Source organism: Lathyrus oleraceus, chromosome 3, assembly GCF_024323335.1.
Source record: "Lathyrus oleraceus cultivar Zhongwan6 chromosome 3, CAAS_Psat_ZW6_1.0, whole genome shotgun sequence".
NCBI lineage: Eukaryota > Viridiplantae > Streptophyta > Magnoliopsida > Fabales > Fabaceae > Lathyrus > Lathyrus oleraceus.
This window is the reverse complement of record NC_066581.1, coordinates 358,945,840-358,952,541: the sequence shown is the minus strand read 5'-3', so window position 1 is coordinate 358,952,541 and position 6,702 is coordinate 358,945,840. Positions and strand designations below refer to the sequence as shown.

Here is a 6,702-nt window from a genome sequence, read left to right as displayed (position 1 = left end):
CTGAACACACGAGGACTGGCCTTCTTGTCAAAAGCTTTCTTCATCCTTTGTTGATATAATTGTCCATGACACATGGCAGTCAACCTCTTCTCTTCAATCAAATTCAGCTGGTCCTACCTGGTCTGACACCATTCAGCCTCAGTCAACTTGGCTTCGATGAGCACACGCAATGAAGGAATCTCAACCTCTACGGGGAGCACTGCTTCCATACCATATACAAGAGAGAAAGGGGTTGCCCCTGTTGAAGTGCGAATGGACGTACGATACCCGTGCAAAGCAAATGGGAGCATCTCATGCCAATCCGTATATGTCAAAACCATCTTCTGAATGATGTTCTTATTTGCAGCTTCAACAGCCCCATTCATCTTGGGTATGTAGGGAGAAGAATTATGGTGTGCAATCTTGAAGTCTTTACAAAGAGCTTCCACCATATTATTGTTCAAGTTTGATCCATTATCAGTAATGATCTTACTTGGCACACCATACCGACATATAATCTGATTCTTGATAAACCTTACAATAACTTGCTTGGTTACGTTCGCATACGATGCCACTTCAACCCATTTTGTGAAGTAATCAATTGCCACCAAAATGAAACAATGTCCATTCGAAGCTTTGGGCTCAATCATGCCAATCATATCAATTCCCCACATGGAAAAGGGCCATGGGGAGGAAATAACGTTCAATAGTGTCGGAGGAACATGAATCTTATTTGCATATATTTGACACTTGTGGCATTTCTTCACAAACTTGCAACAGTCAGATTCCATTGTCAGCCATTAGTAACCTGCTCGTAACATCTTCTTCGCCATTGCATGTCCATTGGAATGAGTACCAAAGGAACCTTCATGGACTTCAGTCATCAACAGGTCTGCTTCGTGTCTATCCACACATCTGAGCAAAACCATATTGATGTCTCTCTTATACAACACATCACCATTCAGGTAGAAGTTGTCGGCTAATCTTCTCAAGGTCTTCTTATCTTTCAAAGATGCCCCATGTGGGTAAACCTGACTTTGGAGGAAACACTTGATGTCATAATACCACGGCTTCTCGTCTTGGATCTCTTCAACAACAAACACATGAGCTGGTCTATCAAGGCGCATTACAATCAAATTAGGAACCTTATTCTAATACTTCACTACAATCATTGACTCCAACGTTGTAAGAGCATCTGCCATCCGGTTTTCATCTCGAAGGATATGATGAAACTCAACCTTTGTAAAGAAAGTTGAAATCCTCCTCGCATAATCTCTATATGGTATCAAACCGGGTTGATTCGTCTCTCACTCACCTATGATTTGATTCACAACCAAAGTTGAATCTCCAAAGACATCTAAATGCTTGATTCTGAGATCAATGGCCTCTTCAAGCCCCATAATGCAGGCTTCATATTTTGCCATATTATTTGTGCACTTGAAAGTCATTCTAGCTGTAAATGGAAAATGCGTGCCTTAAGGAGTAATGATTACTTCCCCAATGCCATTACCATACTAATTAACAGCTTCATCAAATACCATGGGCCAACGGGAACCAGGTTTTGGCACTTCTTCAAGCAATGGGTCATCACAATCTTTCATTTTTAAGTACAAGATCTCTTCATCAGGAAAATCATACTGTGCTGATTGGTAATCTTCAATTGGTTGGTTAGCCAAATGGTCAGCCAAGACATTACCTTTGATTGCTTTCTGAGATCGATATTCAATATCATACTCTGATAACAACATCTGCCAACGGGCAATTGATAACACTGAAATTCACCGTATTTTCGACTCCGATTTCGCATGCATTTTAGTAGTTTTATTGTCATTTTGTTGTGTTATTACTATGTTTTTCTTTGTTTTCAGGTTTTTACTTCAATCGGAGCCCCGATCGAGAAAAGGAGTGAAAAAGAGCTAAAAACCCTAAAATTCAGCATTTTGTACTTGTGGCTTCCACCATAGCTGGCGCCATAGACCCTGCCATGACGTGTTCCAGCTCAACTTCCCTCAACTTCCATGTTCCCCACTACTTCCACTAAGGCGCCTCAGAATAGCCTTGTGGCGGGCGCCATGGCCTTGTGGCGGGCGCCACAAGAGGAAAAGTTGTCCCTCCCATTTTCAAGTTGAAGGGCATCCTTGTCATTTCCATCTTTTTACTTGCTTATAAATAGAAACTCGAAATCACTTGTTTAGGCATCCAAACTTAGAACAGAGGCAAACTCAGAGCAACTTTGTTTCACTTAGGCATATATTCAGTATTTTAAAGTGGTAATCGCTTCGCATTGGGGTGTTACCACAATTGTGTAATCGAATCTGTGATCGAGTCTGTAATCGAGTTTGGAGCACTTTGGAAGGAAGTTAATCCTGCCGCCATTTTCATTTCCGCTTTGCAATTTACTCAACCCTCCGATTGGAGCAGGTTTTTATTACTTTGCCTTTACTTTATTTATTTCCCGCACTCGCTTTACTTTATTTATTTTCTCGCACTCTCTTTACTTTATTTATTTCTCGCACTCGCTTTACTTTATTTATTTCTCGCACTCGCTTTACTTTATTTATTTCCTCGCACTCGCTTTACTTTATTTATTTCCGCACTCGCACTACTTTTATTTACTTTCCGCACTCGCACTACTTTTATTTAAATTAATGCACTTTTACTTTACCATGTCTAACTAAATCTATAAGGTTAGAATGTAAGGATCGTAATTGAACCGATAATCCGTACAATTGTTCGTAGAAACACTTAAGGGCTATTTTAACTTTCAACTTAAGTTTTCCCGCACTTCAATTCCGTTGGGTAAGATCGAAAGCCGTCCAACGTCTATTTAAACTTAATTGTTTTTAACTATTTCAAAAACAGCGAAAGCGCTTTGTTTAGTTCATTAGGAGTTTTTAACTTAAGAAGAAAAGAGATTTTAAAACTATTTTCGGACGCGTTTATAAGTTTAGAGTCTGGTTCGTGAGAACCTCTTTTGGTTAAGAAATCCAGGTTATAATACTTTTCAACTTAGTCAAGATACTATATTTCTTAAAAATAGGTTTACTACTCTAACACAATGCGCGCCTTTTTATAAGTGACAATAAGAGGGTTTGATTAGGGAGTACAACTCGGTTCTAAATACGCGAAAGAGACAGTTCTTGTTAAATTAGTTCTTTTCAAAGTAGGAAACACTTCCCATAAGTAGTTCTATTAGCAAGTACTTGGATTATTAATTGATTACGTGAATTACATTCGCCCCTGTCTTTATTAATTAAACTTTATTCAACACTTTACTTTCCATTGTACACTCTAAAAACACCTATTTTGATTGCCTTTGATAAACACCATAATAACAGATAACGATAGATTGACACTTGGTCTCTGTGGATTCGACAATCTTTTATATTACTCTGACGCGTTCGTACACTTGCAAAAAGCACGCATCAAGTTTTTGGCGCCGTTGCCGGGGACCAATTTCGTCAAATTTCATTTCCCTATTGTTATATCGTTTAGACTTAGGTTTTTCCCACCGGTCAATGCGAAGAACTCGCAGCACCGGAAGTTTAAGCTTAATATACCCTCTGGCAGAACCTGAACGTTACGCTCGCGCACGTTTATTCTTTCGTAGAATTAAGAGAGCTATGGCCGAAGATCAAAACCAAAGACCTCTTAAGGATTTAGCTCAACCATATAATGAAGAACCTAGTTCTAGTATAGTAAACCCAACCATCCCAGCTAATAATTTTGAACTTAAACCATCCCTGTTACAACTAGTGCAACAGAGACAATTCGCAGGTCTCACTACTGAGAATCCAAACCAACATTTAAAAATATTTTTTCAATTAGCAGACACTTTTAAAACCAATGGCTTCTCCTGAGGCAATACGTTTAAGATTATTCCCTTTTTCCCTCAGAGATAAAGCCCTATCATGGTTAGATTCCCTTCCACCCAATTCCATTACAACTTGGGATAACCTTAGAAGAGTATTCCTTGCTAGATATTTTCCCCCAAGTAAGACCGTCGTTCTTCGAAACCATATAACTAGATTTACCCAAAACCAAGGGGAATCGCTGTTCGAAGCTTGGGAGAGATATAAAGAGTTGTTACGAGCATGCCCACATCATGGTTTAGAAAATTGGTTAATCATTCAAACCTTCTATAATGGACTTCACTATAACACGAAGATGACCATCGACACTGCCGCAGGCGGTGCTCTGATGAACAAACCTTATCCTAAAGCTAGTGCCCTTATTGAAGATATGGCTCAAAACCATCAATCATGGGGAGTCGAACGAGCGACAGTAGAGAAGAAGGAAGCCCAAGGAGGAGTGCATGAACTAAGCTCTATAGACATGATGCAAGCTAAAATGGACGCATTAGCCCTTAAGGTCGAGCATATATGCATACACCCGAATACTGTAGCCGCAGTTTCGTCGGATTGTGAGATATGTGGAACCAAAGGACACCAATCTGCAGAATGCAGTCTATTAAATGAAACCCACTCTGAGAAAGTGAACTACACCCAAGGGAACCCATACTCGAATACCTATAAACCTGGATGGAGGAATCACCCGAACTTCTCCTATAAAAACAATAACCCAATCCAAAATAATGCACCTCCGAGACCTAGTTATCAAGCCCCAAGATCAAATCAACGTATGCAACCTGTGCCACCAAAGCCGAGCCTTGAGAAGGAGTTCATGAACCAACAAAACAAGGAGTTCATGAACCAAAACATTCATGTTAACGAATTGATTACTCAGTTAGGAACCAAGGTTGACCAAATAGTTACTCATACTAAGATGCTTGAAACCCAGATCTCTCAGGTAGCTTTAAACCAAGCCCCTCAGACTACACCTGGAGGAATCACCCGAACTTCTCCTATAAAAACAATAACCCAGATCTCTCAGATGTTGGAGCGTCTGGCCAGACACTCTTACTTATGCTATCTAGATGGATACTCTGGATTCTTCCAAATACCTATCCACCCCGAAGATCAAGAAGAAACTACCTTTATATGCCCTTATGGAACTTTTTCCTACAGACGAATGCCATTCGGCCTCTGTAATGCCCCAGCCACTTTCCAACGCTGCATGATGTCAATCTTTGCAGATTACCTAGATGGTATCATGGAAGTGTTTATGGATGATTTCTCGGTTTGCGGATTTGATTTCCACAATTGCCTTGCTAACCTTGAGAAAATCCTAGAGAGAAGCGTGGAGGTGAACCTCGTGCTAAACTGGGAAAAGTGTCATTTCATGGTGACCGAAGGAATAGTTTTAGGACATACAGTTTCCGGAAAAGGTATAGAGGTAGATAGAGCTAAAATAGAAGTTATAGAAAACCTAAATCCCCCTAAAACTATCAGAGAAGTCCGAAGCTTTCTTGGACACGCTGGATTCTATCGGCGTTTTATCAAGGACTTCTCCAAAATAACTAAACCTTTAACTGGACTTTTAATGAAAGATGCTGAATTCATTTTTGATGAAAAATGTAATGACACATTTAATCTTTTAAAGCAAGCATTAATCTCTGCACCTATTATGAAACCGCCTGATTGGTCGGAACCTTTTGAGATAATGTGCGATGCTAGTGATTATGCAGTTGGAGCCGTTCTAGGACAAAGGAAAGATAAAAAATTACATGCCATTTATTATGCTAGTAGAACCCTAGATGTTGCCCAACTTAACTACGCAACAACTGAAAAAGAATGACTCGTTGTAGTTTTCGCTATAGACAAATTTAGATCTTATCTAGTAGGAGCAAAAATTATAGTTTACACCGATCATGCTGCCATTCGTTACCTATTAAGTAAAAAAGATGCCAAGCCCAGGTTACTCCGATGGATTCTATTACTACAAGAGTTTGATTTAGATATAAGAGATAAAAAAGGCACTGAAAATGTAGTAGCCGATCACCTTTCTAGGCTAGAACATCTAAAACCAGAACTAGTACCCATAAATGATGATTTCGCCTATGATAGACTGATAGCTAGACTAGAAACCATTGAAGATAATAACCTAGGCCCTGATGAGCACCCCCAAAATTCCTTAGCAATAAGTAACGTACCATGGTATGCAGACTTCGTTAATTACCTAGCTGCTAATATAGTACCCCCTGATCTTGACTACCACCGCAAGAAGAAATTCTTCCACGATGTGAGAAACTTCTATTGGGACGAACCGCTCCTTTTAAAAAGGGGTAAAGATGGCATTTTCCGCCGTTGCGTTCCGGAAGAAGAGGTAAATAGTATTATCAAGCATTGTCATTCTGCACCTTATGGTGGACATGCGAGCACCTCTAAGACATACGCCAAAATTCTTCAAGCTGGCCTATTCTGGCCTACCATGTGGCGTGATGTCTATGCTTGCATTGTCAAATGTGATAGATGCCAACGCACTGGAAACATTTCAAGGCGCGATGAAATGCCTCTAAGAAACATTCAGGAAGTAGAACTCTTCGACGTATGGGGTATAGATTTCGTGGGACCTTTCCCACCATCCTTAGGAAACAGGTATATCTTAGTAGCCGTAGACTACGTATCTAAGTGGATTGAAGCTATAGCTGCACCCACAAACGACACTAGGGTAGTAATCAAACTATTTAAAAACTATATATTCTCTAGATTTGGAACACCACGTTTAGTCATAAGCGATGGAGGATCACACTTTATATCAAGAATATTTGACAAACTTTTAAGAAAATATGGAGTTAGGCATAGAGTAGCAACACCATACCAT

General features: G+C 39.8%; 1 non-coding gene across 1 annotated transcript; it reads right to left on the bottom strand.

The window, feature by feature from the left end:
- Nucleotides 1-3,984: 3,984 nt before the first annotated feature.
- LOC127133498 (small nucleolar RNA R71) lies at nt 3,985-4,091 on the bottom strand. Its single transcript, XR_007807469.1, has one exon. It is a non-coding gene; the product is annotated as a small nucleolar RNA R71 (small nucleolar RNA).
- Nucleotides 4,092-6,702: the final 2,611 nt, after the last annotated feature.